This window comes from Elephas maximus, chromosome 1, assembly GCF_024166365.1.
Source record: "Elephas maximus indicus isolate mEleMax1 chromosome 1, mEleMax1 primary haplotype, whole genome shotgun sequence".
Classification (NCBI taxonomy): domain Eukaryota; kingdom Metazoa; phylum Chordata; class Mammalia; order Proboscidea; family Elephantidae; genus Elephas; species Elephas maximus.
In genome coordinates, this window is record NC_064819.1 from 145,935,449 (window position 1) to 145,962,130 (window position 26,682).

The window sequence follows — 26,682 nt, forward strand, 5'->3', positions numbered from 1 at the left end:
TAAACAACACATGACTGTATTGGTCTTTATTCGTCTTGAACAAAAGAGAAAGAAGAAAACTCAAGAATCAGAGAAGGAACTGAACTAATTATCTCCATGAACCACTGCCTCCTCCACCTTGAGACCAGAACTAGATGGTGTCCAGCTACCACTACTAAACATTCTGATTAGGGGCACAATAGATGAATCCTGATAAAAGGGAGAAAAATGTGGAATAGACCTTTGAATTTTTAAAGAATCCAGATTTACGAGACCTACTGAGGCAGGAGAAGTCCCTGAGACTATGATCCTGAGTTGCCCTTCAAACTTTGAGTAAAAACTACCCCCTGAAGCCATCTTTAATCTAACAGTTTAACCCAAAGAGTAAAGATTGTCTACCTTGAGTATTGTATTAAAAAATATATGTGTATGTGTATATATATATAAACCAAAGAGTCAACAGCTATTTTAAAGCATAGATGAGAAGGTTAGGGGGCAGGAAGTTTAAGTAAATGGATGTGAAACAACTAGAACAGAAATAGCAAGAATGTTGACACAACATGAAGAATGTAATGAATGTTACTGATCCTTATGTCTAGAAACTGGAATAGGAGCAAGTTTGCTGTGTATATTTCACCAATATTAAAATTAAATATTTAAAAAAATGCTTTAATTAAATAAATAAAAAGAACCACCCCACAAGAAACACTGAAGAAAGTACTTTCCACTGGAATAACACAAAGTGGCCCAGGTACATGTTGTAAATGTAGTGGTTTGGCATCTCAGCTAAGGAATCCCAAGATTAGGAGGCCCTAATCTTTTTTTAATCTTTTATAGTAGGCTGCAAGCAAAGCTGCCTGTCCTTTACTCCTGAGGGAAAAATTTTCTGTATTATGCTGCATACATAAATTTATGTTGTATTTTCATTCAGTTGTGAAATATTGTATTACTTTGAAAGATCAATAAAATAAGAGCTCAGAAAACTCCAAGTACTTGTAAATAAACAAAATGTTTTAAATAATCCATAAATTAAACAAACCTGTCCTCTGCTTGAGAGGGAGCCACTATCACTGTTTACCAAGGATCTTTGCTATACCAAAAAAAAAAACCTCATTGCCATAGAGTTGATTCCAACTCATGGCAACCCCTATGTTACAGAGTAGATTTGCTCCACAGGATTTTCTTGGCTATAATCTTTTCAGAAGCAGATTGCCAGGCCTTTATTTTGTGGTGCCTTTATTTTGAACTGGGTGAGTTCAAACCACAAGTATTTAGGTTAACAGTTAAGCACAAACCGTTTGCACCACCTGGGAACCCTTTTGCTATACAAGTATCCTTGAAAAGATAGCCCAGAACAAAGGCTGTTAGTACCTCTGCTTCCAAGATGTGCAGAAATGTCAGAGACCCATGGGTAATTCTCTCCCAACAAGAATGTCAATTACCAATTTCAGTAATGAAAGAGTGATTATCATTACAGACCCCACAGACTTTAGAAGGAAAAATTAGAGACTATTAAGGAGTCCTGGTAGCACAGTGGCTAAAGTTGTAGGCTGCTTTAACCAAAAGATGCATGGTTGAAACCCACCAGCCTCTCTGAGGGAGAGAGATGTGGCAGTCTGCTTCCGTAAAGATTTATAGCCTTGGAAACCTTATAGGGTCACTATGAGTCGTAATCGACTCTAGGGCAGTGGATATTATGAGCAAATCAGTTGTCACTAATCAATTCTGACTCATGGTAACCACATGTGTTTCAAGGTAGAACTGTGCTTCATAGGGTTTTCAATGTTTGTGACCTTTCAGAAGTAGATAACGAGGCCTTTCTTCCAAGGTACATCTGGGTGGATTCCAACTACCAACCTTTCAATTAGTAGCCAAGCACTTAACTGTTTGTGCCACCCAAGGACTCCTATTGTGAACATTAGATTAAAAAATTCAACATCTAGGATTAAATCAATAAATTCCCTCAACAATACAACTTACTAAAACTGACAAAAGATAAACCAGAAAATCTGTATCTATTAGAAAAATTGAATTCATAATCAAAAACTTCCTACAAAGATGGTTTCACTAATGAATTATATCATTTAAACAAAAACACACCGATATTACACAAATAATTCAGAAAATAAAGGAAGAGGAAAGCCTTCCTAAATCACTCTATGAGGGTTGCATAATCCCCGTACCAAAACCTGGCATTGGGATAATGGCATTTTCGTTGTTTTAAAAAATAAAAAATAATTAAAAGGGAGTCCTGAATTTTTAAAGATACATATTGAAATATTTACAGATAAAATTATGTTGTCTGAGATTTGCTTTGAAATAACCAAATGGTGGTGGGGAAAGAGGATGGAGGCATAAATGAAAAAAAAAAAAATGGCAGAATGATGGTAAATGCTGAAGCTCAGAGATGGACATTGATGTTCATCATATGCTTCCGTCTATTTTGTCTATGTTAGAAATTGTCCTGAAAATGGCCTGTAAGGGCTAACTGTGGTAAAAGAGAGTGATAAGGCTTGGGCACAAGCTGTGGCCAGGGCTGTGCCAATTGATTCATCTAAAGAAGACATTGTTTCAAAAGCTGACCAGAGAAGCTGTATATGAATACTCATAGTAATTTTATTTGTAGTGGCCAAAAAGTAGAATCCCAAGTGTCCTTCAACAGGTAAATGATTAAACAAGCTATGGTATACCCATATGATAAGTACTATTCAGCAATAAAAAGGACCCAAGTATTGATACACACAACAACCTGGATGGACCTCAAGGGTAATATACTGAGTGAAAAAAGCCAGTTTCTAAAGGTCACATACTGTGTGATTCCATTTATGTGTCTCATGCAGCCTTAACAAAAAATACCACAAGTGGATGGCTTTAAAGAACAGAAATTTATTATTTCACAGCTCTGGAGGCTAGAAGCCTAAATTCAGGGCGTAGTCTCTGGGGGGAAATTCCGTCTTTGTCTCTTTCAGCTTCTAGTAGCTGTGAGCAATCCTTTGCAGTCCTGGGCTTGTAGATGCATCCGTGTTGGTCTTCACATGGTGTATTCCCTCTGTGGTTGTGTGTCTCTGTGGCTCTACTTCCCTTTATAAGACACCACTCAGGAAGGATTAGGTTCAAGACCAGCATACTCTGGTATGGCCTTATTAACCTAATGAAAGAAAAATATCTATTTTTGAACAGGATCACATTCACAGGTACAGGGGTTAAGACTTTGCCATATTTTTTGGAAGACACAATTCCACCTACACAAATAACATTCCCAAAATTACAAAAGTATAGAGATGGAGCACAGATTGGTGATTGCCAAGGGTTGGAGGGGGAAGGGGAGGTGTAGGTGTGACCTTAAAAGTATAGCATGATTTGCTCTCTGTGGTAATCAGTTAGGCATCTTAATTATGGTGGTGGTCACAGGAGTCCACACGTGATAAAATTGCATAGAACTGTACATACAGACTCACAGTAAGTGTACATAAAAGTGGTGAGATCTGAATAAAGTCTATGGATTGTACCAATGCCAGTCTCCTTGTCTTGAATTTGTGCTATAGTTATGTAGCATGTAATCATTAAGGTAAACTGGGTAAATGATGCAAGGGACCTCTCAACTATTTTTGCAACTTCCTGGGGGAGGACATCAATGCGGAAAAGAGGAAGACCCTTAACGAGAAGGATTGACACAGCTGGGCTCAAGCATAACAATGATGGTAAGGATGGCACAGGACCAGGCAGTGTTTCATTCTGCTGTGCATATAGGGTCGCTATGAGTCGGAATCGACTCAACAGCACCTAATAACAACAACATGAAACTGTAATTATTTTCAAGTAAAAGGTTCTTTTTTTAAGGTGACTAAATGAAAGTAAAGCTTTAAAAAAAAAAGAAGAAGAAGAAGGCATCCCAGAGGCAGCTAAGGTGGGGGGAGGGCTTAGCAATTGAGTCTTATATCCGGCATTACTAGCACAAGCTTCAGTTCCTCTATCCAGAAACAGCAATAGTAGCGTCCTTACTGGAAACCCCAGTAGCTTAATTATACTAGCCATGAAAATGTAAATGGAGAAAATATTGAAGTTGTAAAGGATTTCATTTTTCTTGGATCCACAATCAATGCCCATGGAAGGAGCAGTCAAGAAATCCAAGAACATTGCTTTGGGCAAATCTGCTGCAAAAGACCACTTTAAAATGTTAAAAAGCAAAGACTGTCACTTTAAGGACTAAGGTGCTCTTGCCCCGAGCCATGGTGTTTTCTATCACCTCATATGCATGTGGAAGCAAAAAGATAGGGTTAACTGTGCTGGCAGAACAAAAGAACTGTTAAAAGATTACCATCTAGAAGTTGGGTAAACACCCTGTCAACAGGAGAAAAGGTTGAAACAATTGAATTACTATCTTCTTAGTGTTTTCTTCTAGTGCCTTCCCCCTTTACAGGCTTCTGCAAATGCGGAAGAGCAAAGCATGACCGCAGTTTAACCTTCCTTGGCCCTCCAAAGATGGTGATGTAGCACCAAATATCAGTGCACTTGCACTATATCCCATAATAAGTGATGCTAAGGGCTGCCTAGAGGACTCCATCTTGAATATCAGTGGGTTCCATCTTGGAATCCAGATGTGCCTGTAACCTAATTAACATGCACCACCATTCTGAGAAGTACCCACCCCTTGAAAGAAGCCCACTAAATATTCATTACTCTGTTGTCTCCACTGAACCCATATAAGCCCTAGCCTTGCTTCCCTTTTTGAGTCAGTCTTTTGGAGAGGCTTAGATTCCTGCTGACTCGTTTTGCTTGACTCAAGCAAAATAAAGCTTGCCAAAGATAAAGTCTGTCTTTCGCATGTATTCTTATTCTGGAAAACACAAGGACGCTTTGTGTCAGACTGGCAACTGGTAACAAAAGCTGGACAATGAATAAGGAAGACTGAAGAACGGATGCTTTTGAATTACGGTGTTGGTGAAGAATGTCGGCTATACCATGGACTGCCAAAACAACAAATAAATCTCTTAGAAGTACAGCCAGAATGCTCCTTAGAAGCAAGGCGTTGTAGGGGAAAATATAAAGTTTAGTAAAGCAAAAAGGAAGTTTTATTTGGCACATATTCAAAAAGGCAAAAGTGGCAAGCAGACAAGCATGCTGCCAGAGTTAGTGTCTGCCCTAATCAAAGCTAAAGTGGGAAAATGACAAGCATGTTGCCACAGCCAGCATATCTATGCAAGTCCAAGGAATATTGCAGAATGACCAGTCTATAGTAACATTACAAGATGGGCAAAACCATCGAAAGCTTCACCTTTCTCAGCTTGGCTAGAAAATGTGATCCTACACTTTGAATTGTCTTTCTTAACAATCATTGTTGCAGGTTTCAGTAAGGACAATCAGGAGGGTTTTCACTGGTTGAACAAATTTTCTATTTACTAAATGCTAATAGAAAAAGATAAGGGTGGAAACCCTTTTGTGTTCTGTTTGATTGGCTTATGTGAAATGTTCCCTAAAAGATATTTCCCAAGATCATCCTATTGTCTTTATACCTCAGGGCCCAGTCGATGTGTCCTTGTGAGTCCTTCTGAGCCCTTGTGAGCCCAGCTCCAGCTGGGTCACATTCTCTGTGCTCAAGGACAGGTAATAATGATTCCAATATTATTTTCTAAATCAAAGGATGGCGAGAGTTTGTCTTACACACTTTGGACATGTTATCTAGATGGATCAGTCCCTGGAAAATGACATCATGCTTGGTAGAGGGTCAGTGAAAAAGAGAAAAGACCCTTAAAGAGATGGATCAACGCAGTGGCTGCAACAATGGGCTCAAGCGTAGCAACAATTGTGAGGATGCCGAAGGACCAGGCAGTGTTTCATTCTGCTGTACATAGGGTCTCTATGAGTCAGAACTGACTCGATGACACCTAACAACAACAACTTTGTAACCAGCTGGAAACTCCAGGTTCTTAGTTGGCATTACTCGTGTTGGCCAGTAAACGAGAGACCGAGGCGGGAGAACAAGAAAGGTATATTTATTTCGTTGTACAAGTAAAATGGAGTCAGTCGGAGTTACTACTGCCTAGACTGCTCGCCAAGGGTGGGCAGGCCAGTTAGTTTTAAAAGGGTTTACAGGTAGGGAATTCATACAAATTATGTCAGCAACAGCCTTAATCATACCAGACAGGCTCAGTGGGGTTTACACATAACCTGCAAACAAAAGCAGGATTCAAATGCAAAGCTTAGGGATGCGGAGGACGGCAGCAAAGGAAACAATTTTTCAATACAACACTGTAGGGGAGGAACCAGGTAAAAAATACAGCACTGCAGGGGCTCTGTCTTAACAGGAAGCCTTAAAGCCTGATTATAAGGCCCTCTTGAAGATTTGGTGAGCTGCCCAACATCTTAATAAATTCCTTTTCTGCTTAAACTAGGTGATATGGGTCCTGTTACTTGCAGCTTTGAATGCTGGCTGATTTTTATTCTGATACAGGAAACGATATTGGAGTCATTATTCCCTGTCCTTGAGCGTAGAGAATGTCACCCAGGTGGAGCTGAGCTCACAAGGGCCCATAAGCGCTCACAAGGACACATCAACTGGGCCCTGGGGTATAAAAACAGTACATAGAATCATCTTGGAAAATACCTTTTAGGGAACTTTTCACTTAAACCAGAACACAAGACTTTCCACTCTTAACTTTTTCTATTAACATTTAGTGAACAGATATTTGTTGGACCAATGAAGACTCTCCTGACTGTCGTTGTTGAAACCTGTACAACTGATTGTTAAGAAAAGCAATTCAAAACGTAGGATCACAGTTTCTAGCCAATCTGTGAAAAGGTGAAGCTTTCAATAGTTTGCCCAATTGTAATGTTAATATATACTGATGACCCTGTGATATTCTCTGGACTCAGACTGACATAGCTGTGGCAGCATGCTTGTCCGTTTTCCCATTCTTGCTTATTCTGTAATAGTTCCTTGGACTTGAGGAGACATTAGCTCTGGCAGCATGCTTGTCCTCTTCTCAACTATTGTCTTTTTGAATAAGTGCCAAATAAAACTTTCTTTTTGCTTTACTGAACTTTGTGAAGTTTTTTCCCCTACAACAATTCCAACAGTTTAAGTTGCCTGTCTTTATCTCCTGAGGAATTTGGGGGAGAAATAAGTAAAGCTAAAAAGTATCTCATCACCCTGGAATTATTAATGAAATAGGTATCAGGCTAGAAATTAATAGATGGATATTCAAAATTCTTCAAGAATTTATTTGTTATGGATCTGATTATAACTGCTTATTGAGGAATTCTCTTGGAATCCAGATTTTTGGGATCCATGGAGGTAGGGTCACCTGCTCAAGCCATTGCCCTGAGATGTTCTTTTGGGCCTTGAGAAAGCTGGTTTCTAAAAGTCACCTTTAAGGGAACAGAGAAACTAGACTACTGGAAATAGAACAACCAGAACGAAATTCATTAGAATGATGACATGTGAAAAATGTAACCAATGTCATTGAATAATTTGTGCAGAAATTGTTAAATGGGAACCTAATTTGCTGTGTAAACTATCACTGAAAACACAATAAAATAATCTTTAAAAAATAAAGGTCACCTTTAAATGAACCAAGGGTCTAGAAAAATCAGTAAAGAAAGTTTTGCCTTAGGCATTTTGCTCTATTGAAGAATTATTTATATACAGTCAGTTTCCAGAAACAGAAACTACAAGATCAGACTGGAAGCTATGTTTTAGGGCAAATGGTTACAATATAAACACTGTTCTGGCCCCATTTCTATGGCAGTGTCGAGGAGATGGAGTATAAGAATCTTTAGAAGTTCTTTCCTCTTGGGATCATTTTTGACTTCCTAGTCAAAATGTCTCCCACATGTCTGTCAGTTTATTGCACTGTGGGCTCTTTCGTATTGCTATGATGATGGAAGCTATGCCACCGGTATTGAATTACCAGCAGGGTTACCCATGATGGACAGATTTCAGCTGAGCTTCCAGAATAAGACAGACTAGGAAGAAGGACCTGGTCATCTACTTCTGAAAAGAATTAACCAATGAAAACCTATGAATAGCTGAGGAGCGTTGTCTGATATAGTGCCAGAAGATGAGCCCTTCGACTTGGAAGGTACTCAAAACGTGACTGGGGAAGAGCTGCCTCCTCAAAATAGAGTTGATCTTAATGACTTGGATGGAATCAAGCTTTCAGGACCTTCATTTGCTGAAGAGGCACTACTCAAAATGAGAGAAACAACTACAAATATCCACTAATAATTGGAACGTGGAATGTACAAAGTATGAATCTAGGAAAATTTGAAGTCGTCAAAAATAAAATGGAACACATAAACATTGATATCCTAGGCATTAATAAGCTGAAATGGACTGGTATTGGCCATTTTGAAATGGACAATCATATAGTCTACAATTCTAAGAAAGGACAAAATGAAGAGGAATGCCATCATGTTCATCGTCAAAAAGACAATTCAAGATCTACCCTGACATAAAACAGTGTCAGTGATAGGATAATATCCATAACCCACAAGGAAGACCAGTTAACATGACTATTATTCAAATTTACACACCAACCACTAAGGCTAAAGATGAAGACATTGAAGATTTTACCAACTTCTGCAATCTGAAATTGATCAGATATGCAATCAGGATGCATTGATAATTACTGGTGAGTAGAATGTGAAAGTTGGAAACAAAGAAAAATCAGTAGTTGGAAAATATGGCCTTACTGATAGAAATGATGCCACAGATCACATGATAGAATTTTGCAAGACCTATGACTTCTTCACAGCAAATACCTTTTTTCAACAACTTAAACGGTGACTATACACGTGGACCTTGCTGGGTGGAATACACAGGAATCAAATTGACTACATCCGTGGAAAAAGACAGTAGAGAAACTCAATATCATCAGTCAGAACAAGGCCAGAGGCCGACTGCAGAACACACCATCAGTTGCTCATATGGTAGTGCAAATTAAAGCTGAAGAAAATTAGAACAAGTCCATGAGAACCAAAGTACAACCTTGAGTATATCCCACCTGAATTTAGAGACCATCTCAAGAAAAGATTTGATGCACTGAACACTAACGACCAAAAACCAGATGATTTATGGAATGACATCAAGGACATCATACATGAAGAAAGGAAGAGGTCATTAAAAAGACAGGAAAGAAAGAAAAGACCAAAATGGATATCTGAAGAGATCCTGAGATTTGCTCTTGAATGCCAAGTACCTAAAGCAAACAGAAGAAACAAAGTAAAAGAGCTGAACAGAAGTTTTCAAAGGATGGCTCAAGAAGACAAAGTTAAGTATTATAGTGACATGTGCAAAGAGCTGGAGATGGAAAACCAAAAGAGAAGAACATGCTTGGCATTTCTCAAGCTGAAAGAACTGAACTAAAAATTCAAGTCTCAAGTTGCAATAGTGAAGGGTTCTATGGGGAAAATATCAAATGATGCAGGAAGCATCAAAAAAAAGATGGAATACACAGAGTCACTGTACCAAAAAGAATTGGTCGATGTTCAATCATTTCAGAAGGTAACAAGATCAATAACCAATGGTCTTGAAGGAAGAAGTCCAAGCTGCACTGAAGACATTGGCAAAAAAAAAAAACAAAGCTCCAAGAATAGGTGGAATATCAATTGAGATGTTTCAACAAAGTGATGCAGTGCTGGAAGTGCTCACTCGTCTATGCCAAGAAATTTGGAAGACAGCTACCTGGCCAACCAACTAGAAGAGATCCATATTTACACCTATTCCCAAGAAAGGTGATCCAACTGAATGTGGAAATTATCAAACGATATTATTAATACCACACGCAAGTAAAATTTCACTCAAGATAATTCAAAAACGGTTGCAGCAGTACATCAACAGAGAAGTGTCAGAAATTCAAGCCGAATCCAGAAGAGGCTGTGGGACAAGGGATATCATTACTCACGTCAGATGGATTCTGGCTGAAAGCAGAGAATACCAGAAAGATATTTACTTGTGTTTTATTGACTATGCAAAGGCAATCTACTGTGTGGATCCTAATGAACTGTGGATAACACTGTGAAGAATGGGAATTCCAGAACACTTAATTGTGCTCATGCATATTGTGTACATAGACCAATAGGTAGTCGTTAGAACAAAACAAGGAGATACTGCGTGGTTTAAAGTCAGGAAAGATGTGTCAGGGTAGTATCCTTTCACCATAGTTATTTATTCTGTATGCTCAGCAAATAGTCCAAGAAGCTGGACTATATGAAGAAGAATGGGGCATCAGGATTGGTGGAAGAGTTGTTAACAATCTGCAATATGCAGATGATACAACCTTCTTTGCTGAAAGCAAAGAGGACTTGAAGTGCTTACTGATGAAAATAAAAGACTACAGCCTTGGTTATGGACTACACCTCAACATAAAGAAAGCAAAAATCCTCACAACTGGACCAATAAGCAACAACATGATAAATAATAAGCAACATCATGATAAATGGAGTAAATATTGAAGTTGTCAAGGATTTCCTTTTACTTGGTCCACAATCAACACCGATGGAAGCAGCAGTCGAGAAATCAAATGACGTATTGCATTGGGCAAATCTGCAAAAAACTCTTTAAAATGCTGAAAAGCAAAGATGCCACTTTGAGGACTAAGGTGGTCCTGACTCAAGCCATGGTATTTTTAATAACCTCAAAAAAAAAAAAAAAAAACCATCGCCATCAAGTTGATTCTGACTCACAGCAATCCTATAGTCAATCACCTCATATGCATGTAAAAGCTGGACAATGAATAAGGAAGACTGAAGAAGAACAGATGCCTTTTAATTATGGTGTTGGAGAAGAATATTGAATATAACGTGGACCACCAGAAGAACGAACAAGTCTGTCTTGGAAGCAGTACAGCCTGAATGCTCCTGCAAGCGAGGGTGGCTAGAGTTTGTCTCACATACTTTGGACATGTTATTATGAAGGAGAAGCCCCTGCAGAAGGACATCATGCTTGGTAAAGTAAAGGGCCAGCAAAGAAGAGGAAGACCCTGAACAAGATGGATTGACATAGCGATTGCTACACTGGGCTCAAACATAGCAATGACTGTGAGTATTGCGCAGGACGGGGCAGCGTTTCGTTTTGAAAGTCAGCCTTCACTTCTTACATGGGTTAAGTTAGAGAAAAGGTTGCAAGCAACAGAAAGATTAATTTACACTGCTTTTTTTTTAAACAATAAAGGGAATCTGTTGGGTGGGTGATTTGAAATGTCCCTTCTTCAAATGGGCTTAATTTAGCTGTTCAAATGTCGTAAAGAAAACCAAGTTTCTTTTTGTCTTTCCATTCTGCTTTCCACAGGCCAAACCCTCATGGTCCCCAGAAGCTTATCAGCAAATTCCAGGGCTTCTTCCTCATTCATATCCAGCAGAGAAGAGCCAATATGTGTCAGTATTCACAGTAAATGTCCCAGGTCTTATGTCCACCACTGAAACAATCACTGTGGCCGGGGAAATGGGGTAAACTGATAAGCTTAAGCTCAGTCATGTGTTCCATGTTGGAACTGGATATGGAGTCAATCTCACTAGAATCACATGTTTCCCTAGATGGAAATTGGGAGCTATTGGAAAGCGGGAAATAGATACTATGGGAACAACTAGCACGTTAGAAGAAATCAGACAACCTTGTGAACCGCACCAAGGCAAGTTCATGATCTCCAACTTCTACAGGATTTTTGCTAATTATTCTTTCTGCTCGGTTTTCACTCTCTACTGGGTACATTTCCTCAGTTGATTAATTTAATCAAGTATCTCCATAAAAATGAACAAAACTCACTCAACCCACACCACTTAACGACTACCCCATTTTATCTTCCCTCAGAGCCAATTACTTGAACTCTACATGCAATGTCTTCTTTTGCTCACTTCTACTCTGTCCTATAGGGTCGCTATGAATCGGAATTGACTCAATGGGTTGGGACTTCACTCCTCAAATACTAGAAAGCTGATTTTCCTCCTGCCTCTCCTGTTGCTCTTACAAACACCTTATTTGAGGATTTTCTTTCATCTGATCAATACTTAAAGTTCTGTTCTTGATCCTTTCTTTTTACACTGCATATTCCATCTGAATGATCACACCCATTCCTTCAACTTTAGATATTACCACATATATGCTGAATATTGTCAAATCTTTGTCTTTCTTCTTAGCAGTAGACTTAAATAACCAGCTTTCTACTTCAATATCCTATTGGAAATTCAAACTTATTGTACCCGCATGTCATCCTAGATCCTTACCTGTATGTCATGTCTTGGTGAATAACCCCATCACCCAGCCTGTCACTAAAGTTAGAAATTTGGGAGTCACCCTTAACACCTCACCCTTCCTCAGATCCCCTACTTAACCAATCACTAAATTGTGTTTATTCCTTAATCACTTTGGAATTTATTCTCTTACCTCCATCCTGAAGAAGAAAACAAAATAATAACAAAACAAAAAACAAACTGCTCCTTCACATATGGGAACTGGCCTGATACAGCTATACTTCAGTGTTATTACAAGCTGGCTTAAAGCTCACAGCTAGGTCATATTGTTCTCTTGCTGGACATAACAATCTCACAAAACACCAACATTGGACAAACTCACTCAGAGACCATAATAAAGTGAGACAAAAACAAGATCATTGTGCAACTCACAAAATATCAAACACCCCCCCTCACAGCTAATATAAGTGCTACTACTTCTACATCAGTTCTCACTCTTTTCTGCCCTCTATAGATAAGATTTATAGAGATATTCAAAGAATTGTCCTTGCTTTTTGATAGCAAGTGAACCCCCTTTTCCTTAGACTATCCCCCAAATTACTCAACCAAAGCTCAAATCCTATAGTTTCCTTCTAACACTTTATTACTGAAGCACTTTTCAGTTCCCCATGGTGCACATTCTCCCTTACTCCAACAAGTACATTCACTCTTCACTTATAGATACAGTTAGGTTTCAAAAACCAGGTTGTTATGTGAAAACTGGCATTATACAAAAATGAAGGATTACTGCATCATTACATAACTGCCAAATTACATCATTACCTAACCTCCACCACTGAGAATCATGGCCCAGCCAAGTTGACACATAACCTTACCCGCCACAGCCAGCGTTAGTCTCACCTCGTATCTCAGCATCTGTTACTGCCAGATGTACGCTGTTAATGCACAAAATGATCAGATAATAGTTTTTTTATTTTTATTTTTTTACCATTGTTGTGAATAGTCAATAAGTGAGGAGTAAATGTAATAAAACCAGCTTGTTCAACCAAAGGTATATTACTGGCGGTCTTTGGCAATTCTCACTGCCATTGCCTCCATTCAAGTATCTTTCATGTGTCTTCTGGTTACTCTACATTCTCAAAATGGTTTCCCTTGCCCCTAGTCTTATTTTCTCCAATCGACATCCCAGAGACCTTGTCAGAAAAATCTTTCTGAAATTCAGATCTGATTATGTCACTTCCAAGCCCCCATATCCCTAAGAACGGGGATATTTCAGTCTGGCCTGAGACACCCTCCTTGAGCAGTTCTCCAACCATACCTCCTGTCTTTATCAGTCACTACCTCCCCAACGGGAACCCTGGGGGCGTAGTGGTTAAGTGCTATGGCTGCTAACCAAAGAATCGGCAGTTTGAATCTGCCAGGTGCGCCTTGGAAACTCTGTGGGGGCAGTTCTACTCTGTCCCATAGGGTAGCTATGAGTCGGAATTGACTCGACAGCACTGGGGTTTTTTTTTTACCTCCCCAACTTGAGTTTCCCATACCAGCCTAGATGACTTTGCTCAGAGTTCTTCCAAAGCATTTTTCTGTCCCCTGCATGGTCTTTAGATCTCTTTCTTTGCCTGGAAATCTTCTTCATCTAGATAATACTTACTTGTTCTTAAAAGACTTGGCTCAAGCATTCCCTCCTCTGAAAAGCTTTCTTGAAGCCAGTAGTTAAGTCAGTGGTTGGTGTTTATTTCTTTAATAGCACTTATCACACTGTACTGTAATTTACTTATTTGTTTTCCTCATGAAGTTACCAACTTTTGAAAGTCTAGGACCTTGTCTTACTCATCCTGACATCCTTTGCAGTGGATCTTATCCAGGGTTCTTCTTCTCAGATGTTTAGAAACGGAAAGCGGGGAGGGGAATCAATTGCACAGGGATTGCACACTGTTTTATGACTAGGGTCCAGGGATAATAAATGTCTCACAACGTATTAGACAATCCGGCACACAGGATTGTTATTGCTGCTGTTAGCTGCTGTCACGTTGGCCCCTGACTCATAATGATCTCATGTGTTTCAGAGTGGAACTGCTCCATAGGGTTTTCTTGGCTGCAATTTTTAGGGAAGCAGTTTGCCAGACTTTTCTTCCATGGAGCTGCTGGGCAGGTTCAAACTGCCAATCTTTAGATTAGCAGCTGATGGGAAACTGCTTCCACCACCCAGGCTACTGTTTGGAAACAACTAACCCACCCAAAATGCCAATAGCACTTTCATTAAGGAACACCATAGGTTCTCAGTGGGTGTTTGTTTATTGGATGGAATGCATAAATGTACTTGAATGAATAAGTAAAACCCCCCCCCCCAAAAAAAACCAGTGCTGTTGAGTCGATTCCAACTCATAGCGACCCTATAGGACAGAGTAGACCAGCCCCATAGAGTTTTTTAGGAGTGCCAGGCAGATTCGAACTGCCAACCCTTTGGTTAGCAGCGTTAGCACTTAACCACTACATCACCAGGGTTTCCTGAATAAGTAAAACAAGATAAAAAATGATATAATAAATTAATAAATGAAGAGGGGGAAGTATGAGCACTGTATTTGGAAATGAATGTGTACCCCAAGGAGAGGCATAGAGTGGGAAATTAATACTTTGACAACTTAAAATTTTGTATTGGTCATATTCTACTGTTCCCACCTGCGGCCAGTGAGTGATATTTCTAAGTTGATAACTAGGAATATAAGCGCAAGGTGCAATCTGAGTTGAAAGAACCAGGGCTTTGACAGGTTTGCTCTAGTTGGAATCACTGCTGAGAATTTGCATTCCCACCCCAGATATACTGAATCAGAACCTACATTTTAACAAGATTCCCACATGATTCTTATGTATCCCCGGGTGATTCTTATGGAGATCTTGTTAAAATGCAGATTCTGATTCAGTACATCTGGAGTGGAAACACAAATTCTCAGCAGGGGTTCAAACCAGAATGACCTGGTTTGAAGTCCTGGAAAGAACTAAGTGACAAGACTCACATAAAGATATCCAGGGTATGGGGTGGGGAGGCAGGCTACCTAGATGTGAGGCAGAAGGCATTTCTGTAAGTCTACTCAGGTTATTTGGCCTATGACATTTACCTTACCTCCTAGCTCTGGTTTGAACTTTATATCCAACTATTTAAACTAAGGCCCATTACTTGTACTTTATTGTTGTTGCAAATTAAAATCCACAGGCAGCAGACATGCACTGTGATTTTATTTGCTAATATAAGTACTGTGTGACTCACATTCTCCCTTCAGGGGAATCTTAGCTAGGCAAAACTTTTCTAGTGCTCAACTTTTCCTGAAATAACTTTGTCATTAAAAACATAGGCACTGAATCAAAAGCTAATTGAATCAAAACTGTGGGTAATTTAATCTGGAATCCTAGACCTATTTAGTCCATAAATAATTGGTACCAAGTGTCTTTTATGCAAGGATGCCAACTGTTTCTGGGTCTCAATGCAATAATTTCTAGTTTTAAAAGATGGTGTTTTATGTCACCCAAGTGACATACAAATTTCAGTGTAATACCAACCCAAATAAACATTAGGTAATGATCATGATTTAAATTGTATTTCAAGGGCCACATACTCCAAAAATAAGAGGTATCTTTAAGAAAGTCTTTAAAATATTTTTTGGCTACATTAAGCTGCGCTGTAATTAGAAATGTATATAGCAAACAAAAATATGAAAATAGATGTCTAATTCAAAGCTACAGAGTCAATTATTTGATATAAAATCTCTAAGAAGAGTACAACTATTATTAGAAATAATAATCTAGGAGTGGTTTCTAAGGCTGCATCTTGAGTTTCCATGGAAACAGAAATTTCTATCTCAGAAGAAGAGATATCAATAAGAGGACCAGAATTCTCTATTTCCAGTGCAGTTGTCTCTGCTGCTCAAAGCTCAAGTCTGAGTTATCTTTCATTTGAATCTCTTCCTCTTCCAACTCTAGGTTTATTTGGTGTCACAGCTACAATGTCTTCATTTTCATGTAGAAAGTTAAAATTATTTTGGATTTATAGGAGAAATCATTGTCCTACTCAATTTTCATAATACAATAGATGATGCCACTCTACCACCTTCCAAGTCTCATGTCATGGTGAAATGGAACATCCTACTGTGAAAGAAAACATTTTTTTCCCCTTCCGTCTTTTCTGTCAGGAGAGTTTTTGTCATGCTAAGCATTTTCATTGTATGGCATTTATATTTTATCATTTTTTAAAATTGTACTTTAGGTGAAGGTTTACAAAACAAACTATTTTCTCATTAAACAGTTAGTACACATATTGTTTTATAACATTGGTTAACAACCCCACAACATATCAGCACTCTCCCTTCTCAACCTTGTGTTCCCTATTACCAGCTTTCCTGTCCCTTCCTGCCTTCTGGTCCTTGCCCCTGGGCTGGTGGGCCCCCTCAGTCTCGTTTTGGTTTATGGGCCCATCCAATTTTTGGATGAAAGATGAACCTCAGGATTGACTTCATTACTGAGCTGGAAGGTTGTCCGGGGCCATACTCTCAGGGTTTCTCCAGTCTCAATCAGGCCAGCAAGTCTGGTCTTTCTCTTTGAGTTAGAATTTTTTTCTACATTTTTCTCCAGCTCTGTCCAGGACCCTCTATCGTCATCCCTATCAGAGCAGTCAGTGATGGTAGCCAGGCACCACCTAGTTGTACTGGACTCAGTCTGGTGAAGGCCGTGGTAGAAGTGGTCCATTAGTCCTTTGGGCTAATCTTTCCCTTGTATCTTTAGTTTTCTTCATTCATCCCTGCTCCCGAAGGAGTGAGACCAGTGGAGTATCCTAGGTGGTTGCTCATAGGCTTTTAAGACCCAGATGTTTAGCACTGTTTTAATTATTGTCTTCTACATCCACACTTTGCGCTTTTTCTTCAAACATAACGCAGGTCCTTGTGTCTTCAGACTTCTCAGCAAAGACATAGCTATATTTTTAGGATGGGCCTTTTATTGTCAATTCCTAAAATCTCATGTTGATTTTGTGTAAAAAATAAAAGCCTCAAAAATCTAGGTGCTTGGCATGAGAGAGGCTTCTGCTCAAGGTGCAGGCCAAACTCCATCTTTTTTTAAAAAAAAAAAAAAACCTAGGATGCTTTACTTCTGCTTAACACTAACTTTGAGAGAAACAGCTCACAGTTGTTGTTTTCAGAGGGGCTTGAGAAATGGTATAGTTTAAACCAGATAAAAAGAAGGAATTGTTTTCTCAGCAAGATGTAACAGCAAAGATTGTAACAATGATTGCTTAAAGAATTTTCCAGGAAAGAGTCTTTCAAATGTTTGCAAAAAGCTAAGAGACCATATTAAAAATTAGATAGTAAATTATTTACTCAGAGGATCAGTTAGTCAATTATGACTGTGTGAAGACACCCTAAAACTGAGATGCTTGCACTGATTAAAGATGACTGTTCTAGTTCTAAATCTAAGCTCCACTGTTGGATCAAATTTGTTCAAAGTCTTCCATTCTGCCCTCCTAAGAAAAAAAAATAAGGGATATCATTGCTGATGTCACATGGATCCTGGCTGAAAGCAGAGAATAACAGGAAGATGTTTACCTGTGTTTTATTGACTATGCCAAGGCATTCAATCATAAAAAATTATGGGTAACATTGTGAAGAATGGGAATTCCAGAATGCTTAATTGTGCTCACGAGGAACCTGCACATAAATCAAGAGGCAGTCATTCTAACAGAACAAGAGAATACTGCGTGGTTTAAAGTAAGAAAGGTGTGTGTCAGGGTTTTATCTTTTCACCATCCTTACTGAATCTGTATGCTACTCAAATAATCCAAGAAGCTGGACTATATGAAGAAGAACATGGTATCAGCACTGGAAGGAGACTTACAAACAACCTGGGTTATGCAGATGACACAACCTTGCATGCTGAAAGTGAAGAGGGCTTGAAGCACTTACTGATGAAGATCAAAGGCCACAGCCTTCACTATAGATTATGCCTCAACATAAAGAAAACAAAAATCCTTACTACTGGACCAACAAGCAACACCATGATAAATGGAGAAGAGATTGAAGTTGTCAAGGATTTCCTTTTACTTGGATTCACAATCAACGCCCATGGAAGGAGCAGTCAAGAAATCAAAAGATGCATTGCATCGGGTAAATCTGCTGCAAAAGACTTCTTTAAAATGCTGAAAAGCAAAAGATGCCACTTTGAGAACTAAGGTGTGACTGATCCAAGCCATGGTGTTTTCAACCGCCTCATATGCAGGTGAAAGCTGGACAATGAATAAGGAAGTCTGAAGTAGAATTGATGCTTTTGGATTATGGTGTTGGCGAAGAATATTGAATACACCATGAATTTGCAGAAGAACAAACAAATCTGTCTTGGAAGAAGTACAGCCAGAATGCTCCTCAGAATTGAAGATGGGGAGATTCCATCTCACATACATTGGACATGTTATCAGAAGGGACCAGTCCCTGGTGAAGGACATCATGCTGGGTAAAGTAGAGAGTCAGAAAAAAGAGAAAGACCCTCAACGAGATGGATTGACACAGTGGCTACAACAATGGGCTCAAACATAACAATAATTGTGAGGATGGGGCAGGACCGGGTAATGTTTCGTTCTGTTGTATATAGGGTCTATATGGGTTGGAACCTACCTGATGGCACCTAGCAACAACAACAAGAATAAAACCTCTGATTTAGAGCTGCAACTTCTTTTGAAACTTTAATCATCCTCTGCAAACAGTACAGGGGCAAGGACGTAGTTTACGAAGAAATGTTTGTTTGTCAGGATGGTCTCAGAAGTATGCTAGCAGGGCAGGCCCCTAGAAGAATGTATACATAGCCTCCTAAGTTGTAGCCAAGAGTCCTATGTTGGCAAATAAATCGGCAAACCTTGTAAAATTTCAACTTGCTATTGTCTCGTAAATGTGTGCAATCCCAAAGCCCCCTTGATTGTAGTCACTATTCCTCTCCCCACTTTTCTGTAAAAATAGCTCACTTTAGTTTATACATGAGAGGCTGACTTGATTTGTAAACTTTCACTTAAAGCACAATAAAAATTATTTAAAAAAAAAAAAAGCTCACTTCTCCCTCAGAATGGCGGAGCACCTTGTTGAACCCTCACCAAGTGCTGCCTGATTTGAATAGCTCTATTTCTTCAATGGCAATCCTGGTGGTGTAGTGGTTAACTGCTACGGCTGCTAACCAAAAGGTCAGCAGTTCGAATCCACCAGGCACTCCTTGGAAACTATGGGGCAGGTCTCCTCCGTTCTATAGGATCTCTATGAGTCAGAATCAACTCTATGGCAACGGGTTTTTTGGTTTATCCCTTCAATAATCTGTTTCAATTTTAACAGAGACTCCAGTCATGCTTTTTGAAAATGTCTACATTTTGAGTTAAAGTCTGAATCAATAATTTCTGACAATTCCACCATAACCATTTCCTCTGCCTCCTCTTCCTCCTCTTCTCCATCCTCCTGACTCCACATCTCAGCAGGCTGCATTGGGATACCGCATTTCAACTCCTAGGTGCCTCCCAGGCACCAGTCGTGCCTGTTCAGAGCCACTTCCCTGGGAGAACCAGCTCCCTGGGAGTTTGTTGCTCCTCTCCTCGCCTGCAAATCTCTGCCCAACCTGAGATGTCCACCTCTGACGATGGTCTCATTGGTCAGGTATTTCCTAATCACACTCTTCGTGGAAATATCTTTCTAAACCTCCAGTTTCACTGGGGATAAAGTAGCAGCAAAGTCTCTTCATAAGGATGACCATAAAGGTCATCTTCATCTTCTGTTCATCATCAATAATTGTAGGCACAGCACAGCCCCAACTCCAAGTGTTCTAGTTCTGCATTTTCCGTTTTTCCTTTCATTTTTTTTTTTTTTTAAACTGTGTTCTCTTTACCATTCCCTTGAGGCCTATCAAAGGGATAAACTGCCCCCTGCTGACCTGTTAATAGCAGCTAATGGTCATTTTAATGGTCATTGAAATAGCCTTCTTTTAGAGATTATGACTTCATTCACTAAATTCACTAGTCAGTAGTGGAAATGTTTTCAGGTAGTCATAGTAGTTTAAAAGAGATTTGGGAGTAGACTGGATCTAAAGCAAGCATTGCCAGAGTTCTTCAATTTAAATTAATTCCGTGGAAGGTGATTCCTTACAAAGACGATTCCTTACAGATCTTTGTAGGAAGCTGACATCTCTATAAGCAAAACTAATCAAGACTAGCTGAATGGACATAAGAATTACATTAAATTCTATTAAACATATCTTTTGAGCATATTACATATACACGTTACATATGATAAAGAACTGTTATTCAAGGTATGCTGAAATGCCGCCCATAAAAGAGAGACAATGGAATTGTGGAGCTACAAAAGGAAGAGATCACCAATCAGTTGAGAGGATGAGGAAAAAACTTCTAAATGGAGTTATTTATGAAAGAATTGAGGAATAACTAGGATTTTGTGGAGCATTTGAAAGCAATCTATTATTTCCATGATTTCCAATGTTGGGAAAATTGTGAAAGACTGAAATGAACCCAAAAGATTGCTGGGTAACTTGAATGGGAAACTAGGCAGGTTAGCTAATTCTGTGGGATCACTGAGCTTTTATTGTATTTCAGCTATTTTGCAGCTCTGTAAATTATAGATAACTGACAGCAATGCAGATGACTCTTGTTACATAGACATGCAAATTAATTTCATCAGCTGGAAATACAATTTATTTCCCTGCCCCCCCAATAAGCAAGTTTTGCATCTATTTGTAAGTTAATTTTCTTAAAACTAAAAAAAAAAAAAAAAAAAAAAAAAATTGTTGCCATTGAATTGATTTCAACTGATGGCAACCCTATGTGTTTCAGAGTAGAATTATGCTCCATAGCGTTTTCAACGACTGTAACCTTTCAGAGGTAAATCACCAGGCCTTTAGGTGGTCTCTGGGTGGATTCAAGCCCTTTCTGTGAGTAAACATTTTCGCCCCCCAGAAACTCCTTAATTTCCTAACAGGCTGTTATCTATATGGTACTTAGAATTTTCCTTTGAACCAGTTGTAATATCTTACTGGTTCCCTCATTAATCAGTAAGCTAAACAAGATCGTTGACATCTGTTCATGTCATAGTTGTATGACAGTCATAATTGACTCATAGCGACCCTGTAGCATAGAGTAGAACTGCCCCATTGGGTTTCAAAAGAGCAGCTGGTGGATTTGAACTACCCACCTTCTGGTTAGCCGCCTCGCTCTTAACCACTGTAGCACCAGGGTTCCTCATAATTGTAGCTTCCATTAAAAACTATTCTTTAACACCAACAAATATTCCACCTGCGTATAGTTCTCCAGTAACTTCTTATTGATATATATTTTTGCCAGTTTTCTCTCTTTTTGAGCATTTTAATTTGCACCTAAAGCTGTAATAGGGTCACTATGAGTTGAAATTGACTCGACGGCAATTGGTTTTTTTTTTTTTAAAGCTGTAATAGTGTGTATATTGATTTTTTTTACATAGTTTCATTTATTCTTCATAATAATCCTATGTGGTACATATTACTCTCCCTATTTTTTTTTTCTCATTTAGAAATTTATACAAATTTATTTGTTCTGTGACATTGGTTGCAATCCCTGCAATGTATCGGTGCTCTCCCCGTTTCCCTTTATACCACGGGTTCCCCCTGTCCATTCACCCAGGTTTCCTGTCCCTTCCTGCCTACTCGCCTTCACTTTTGGGCAGGTGTTGCTCATTTGGTCTCGTATACTTGACTGAGCCAAGAAATACATTCCTAACATGTGTTACCATTTGTTCCATAGGCCTGTCTAATCTTTGGCTGAAAGGCGGGCCTCAGGAGTGGCTTCGGTTCTGATTTAGCAGGGTGTCCAGGGGCCATAGTCTTGGGGGTTTCCCCAGTCTCTGTCGGACAAGTAAGTCTGATCTTTTTTTGTGAATTTGAATTTTGTTCTATGTTTTTCCCCTGCTCTGTATGGAACACTCTATTGTGATCCCTGTCAGAGCGGTTGGTGGTGGTAGCCAGACACCATCTAGTTTTCTGAACTTAGGCTGGTGAGTTTATGGTTCATGTGGTCCATTAGTCCTTTAGACTGATAATTTCCTTGTGTCTTTGGTTTCCTTTATTTTCCTTTGCTCTAAACATGATGGGACCAATAGATATATTTTAGATAGCCGTGTGTAAGCTTTTAAGACCCCAGACGCTACTCACCAAAGTAGTATGTAGCACATTTTCTTTATGAGCTATGTTATGCCAGTTGACCTAGGTGTTACCCAAGACCATGGTCCCCAGGCCTCAGCCCCAGTAACTCAGTTCCTCAAGGTGTTTGGATGTGTCTAGTATGACTTTGCCTTGGTCAAGTTGTGTTTCCCTCTCCTGTATTGTGTGTTGTCTTTCCCTTCACCAAAGTTAACACTTATCTAATATCTAGTTAGTGATTTCTTCTCCCCAACTCTCCCCTCCCTCATAACCCTCTAAGATTATTTTTTTTCTGAGTGTAAACCTTTTCTTGAGTTTTTATAATAGTGATCTTACACAATATTTGTCCTTTTGTGGTTGACTTATTTCATTCAGCATAATGCGCTCCAGATTCATCCATGTTGTGAGATGTTTCCCAGATTCATCATTGTTCTTTACGTTTGCATAATATTCCATTGTGTTTATGTACCATAATTTGTTTATCCATTCATCTGTCGATGGGCACTCAGATTGTTTCCACCTTTTTGCTGTTGTGAATAATGCTGCAATGAACATGGGTATGCGTGTCTATTCGTGTGATGACTCATTTCTCTAGGATATGCTCCTAGGAGTTGGATTGCTGAATCGTACGATACTTCTATTTCTAGCTTTTCAAGGAGGTGCCGTATCATTTTCCACAGAGGTTGTACCATTTCACATTCCCACCAGCAGTGCATAAGAGTTCCAATCTCCCCGCAAACCTCTCCATCATTTGTTATTTTGTGTGTTTTTTTAATTTATGCCAGCTATGTCAGGGCAAGATGGTATCTCATTGTAGTTTTGATTTGCATTTCTCTAATGCCTAATGGGAAACCCTGGTGGCATAGCGGCTAATAGCTATGGCTGCTAATCAAAAGGTCAGCAGTTTGAATCCCCCAGGTGCTCCTTGGAAACCCCATGGGACAGTTCTATTCTGCCCTATACGGTCACTATGAGTCGGAATCAACTCAATGGCAGTGGGTTTGGTTTTATTTTTAATGGCTAATGATCCCGAGCATCTACTCACGTGTCTGTAAGCCACCCGAATGTCTTCTTTGGTGAAGAGTCTGTTCATATCCTTCGTGCATATTTTTATTTGGCTGATTTGTCTTTTTGTTATTGAGGTGTTGAAGTAGTCTATAGATTTTAGAGTTTAGATCCTTGTTGGGTATGTCATAGCCAAATTTTTTCCCCAGTCTGTAGATTCTCTTTTTACTCTTTTGATGGAGCCTTTTCATGAGCATAAATGTTTTAATTTTTAGGAAGTCCAAGTTATCTAGTTTATCTTTTTGGTTTGTGCATTATTAGTTATGGTTTGTATTAAATTCACACCATGTATTAGGGCCCCTAGCATTGTCCCTGTTTTTCCTTCCATGGTCTTTATCATCTTAGGTTTTACATTTACATCTTCAATCCATTTTGAGTTAGTTTTTATGTTTGGTGTGAGATATGGGTTCTGTTTCATATTTTTACAGATGGACATCTAATTTTGCTAGCACCATTTGTTAAAAAGATTGTCTTTTCTCCTTTTAATGGACTTTGGTCCTTTGTCAAAAATCACTCACCATAGGTGGATGGATTTACATCTGGTTTCTCGATTGTGTGCCATTGGTCTATGTGTCTGTCATTGAAACAGTACCAGGCTGTTTTGACTACCATAACTATATAATAGGTTCTGAGATCAGGTCTCATGAGGACTCTTACTTTGCATCTTTTCACTGTACTTATTCAGTCTGTATGCTGAGCAAATGATCCAAGAAGCTGGGCTATATGAAGAAGAACGGGGCATCAGGATTGGAGGAAGACTCATGAACAACCTGCATTATGCAGATGACACAATCTTGCTTGCTGAAAGTGAAGAGGACTTGAAGCATGTATTGATGAAGATCAAAGACCACAGCCTTCAGTATGGATTGGTGATTAGTATTTCCATCTCATTAAAGAATGCTACTGATTTTTGGATCTGGATTGCATTGTATCTGTAGATCATTTTGGAGAGAAGTGACATTTTCACAGTGTTGAGTCTTCCTATCTATGAGCATGTATGTTCTTCCATTTATGTAGGTTTCTTCTGGTTTTTTGCAGTAGTGTTTTGTAGTTTTCGTTATATAGATCTTTTACTTTTGTGGTTAGATTTATTCCCAAGTATTTTATCTTTTTAAGGCTATCAAAAATAGTATTATTTTCCTGGTTTCCTTTTCAAAGTTTTCTTTGTTGATATATAGGAATTCAACTGATATTTGTATGTTTATCTCATATTTTCCAACTTTGCTAATCTTTCTTAGTTCCAGTTGTTTTCTTATATACTCTTTTGAGGTTCTCCAGGTACAGTACCAAAGAGAATTGGTCAGTGCTCACCCATTTCAGGACGAAGCATATGGTCAAGAATCAATGGTACTGATGTAAGAAATCCAAGCTGCACTGAAAGCATTGGCGAGAAACAAGGCTCCAGAAATTGACGGACTATTAATTGAGACATTTCAACAAACAGCTGAAGTGCTGGAGGTGCTCATTCATCTATGCCAAGAAATTTGGAAGACAGCTACCTGGCCAACAGACTGGAAGAGATTCATGTTTGTGCCCATTCCAAAGAAAGGTGGTCCAACAGAATGAGGAAATTATCATTAATATCACACACAAGTAAAATTTTGCTGAAGATCATTCAAATGTGACTGCAGCAGTATATCAACAGAAATTCCAGGTGGATTCAGAAGAGGACATGGAACAAGAGATATCATTGCTGATGTCAGATGGATCCAGGCTGAGAGCAGAGAATACCAGAAAGATGTTTACCTGTGTTTTATTGAATCATAACAAATTATGGATAACATTGTGAAGAATGGGAATCCCAGTACACTTAATCATGCACATGAGGAATATGTACATAGATCAAGAGGCAGTCGTTTGAACAGAACAAGGGGATACTGCTTTGTTTAAAGTCAGGAAGGTTGTGTTTCAGATTTGCATCTTTTCACCATACTTATTCAGTCTGTATGCTGAGCAAATGATCTGAGAAGCTGGACTACATGAAAAAGAACATGGCATCAGGATTGAAGGAAGACTCATTAACAAATTGCATTATGCAGATGACACAAGCTTGCTTGCTGAAAGTGAAGAGGACTTGAAGCACTTATTGATGAAGATCAAAGACCACAGCCTTGAGTATGGACTACACCTCATCGTAAAGAAAACAAAAATCCTCACAACCGAACCTACAAGCAACATTTTGATAAATGGAGAAAAGATTGAAGTTGTCAAGAATTTCATTTTACTTGGATCTACAATCAATGCTCATGGAAGCAGCAGCAGAGAAATCCAACGATGCATTGCATTGGGGAAATCTGCTGCAAAAGAACTAAAGTGTTAAAAAGCAAAGATGTCACTTTAAGAACTAAGATGCACCTGAACCAAGCCTCGGTATTTTCAGTCATCTCACATGCATGCGAAAGCTGGACAATAAATAAGGAAGACCAAAGAAGAATCAATGCCTTTGGTTTATCATGCTGGTGAAGAATCCTGAATATACCGTGGACTGCCTGAAGAACGAACAAATCTGTCCTGGAAGAAGTATAATCAGAATACTCCTTACAAGCAAGGATGGGGAGATTTCACCTCACATACTTTGGACATGTTATCAGAAGGGACCAGTCCCTGGTGAAGGACATCATGCTTGGTAAAATAGATGGTCAGCAAAGAGAGGAAGACTCTGAAGGAGATGAATTGATACAGTGGCTGCAACAATGGACTCAAGCATAATAATTGTGAGGATGGCACAGGACCAGGCAGTATTTTGTTCTGTTGCACATAGAGCCTCTATGAATTGGAACAGACTCGAACACCACTTAGCAACAACAACATGTATAGTATCACATCATCTGCAAATAGGGACAGTTTTACTTCTTCCTTTCCAGTTTGGATGCCCTTTATTTCTTTTTTCTTGCCTTATTGCTCTAGCTAGACTTCTAGCACAATGTTAAATAGGAGTGGTGATTAAGAACATTCCTGTCTTTTTCCCGTTCTCAGTGGGACTGCTTTCAGCCTCTCTCCATTGAGAATGATGTTGGCTGTTGGTTTTGTGTAGATGCTGTCTTTTTCTGTTGAGGAATTTCCCTTCCATTTCTATTTTATTGAGAGTTTTTATCAGGATTGTATGAAATGCCTTTTCTGCATTGATTGAGATGATCATGTGACTCTTTTCTTTTGTTCTATTTATATAGTAGATTATGTTGATTGATTTTCTAATGCTGAACCATCCTTGCATACCTGGTATAAATCTCACTTGGTCGTGGTGTATTATTTTTTGGT

At 39.0% G+C, this 26,682-nt stretch overlaps 1 pseudogene; it reads right to left on the bottom strand.

The window, feature by feature from the left end:
• Positions 1–15,889: 15,889 nt before the first annotated feature.
• LOC126070057 (general transcription factor 3C polypeptide 6-like) lies at positions 15,890–19,667 on the bottom strand (annotated as a pseudogene).
• Between the last annotated feature and the right edge of the window lie 7,015 nt (positions 19,668–26,682).